Raw genomic sequence first — 523 nt, forward strand, 5'->3', positions numbered from 1 at the left:
GTTTGCTTAATTGGCTGGAATACTGAATGGTCTCCAAGTGTGGATGTCCTTAATTATTTTTCTAAATATTATTCCCTTAGTAACAACAATGTTAAAAAGTGTATAATTATCAAATGTGTTCATATCATTAATAGGTAAATAATTAATGTTTTACTTGGCTTACCACTGCCAAAAACATACTGGTTTTGTGACTTGATAAAAATATTCAGCAATAGTTTGAACTTTTTGCAAACCCACTTGAAATTACTAATTAATAAATTAGCACTCTAAAAAGTTAAGAAACGTGAATTAAATAAATTACATTACATATATTCTAGAAAGTTGGTTGTATACATAGATCATGATTAAAATAGTTAGCACATTGCATTACTAATAATATTTTCGCCAGCAAGTAATAATATTGAGTAATATTGAACCACAAAGCGTATTACGCTATTTTCGTAACATTTGAGTGACAACAAATTACATCAGATGTTACACGATAACCTTTCTTATCACAATTAAATTCTCCCGCCTCTTAAAA

The sequence above is a fragment of the Heliconius melpomene genome, chromosome 15 (genome assembly GCF_056956725.1).
Source record: "Heliconius melpomene rosina isolate 202511_hmr_F chromosome 15, ASM5695672v1, whole genome shotgun sequence".
NCBI lineage: Eukaryota > Metazoa > Arthropoda > Insecta > Lepidoptera > Nymphalidae > Heliconius > Heliconius melpomene.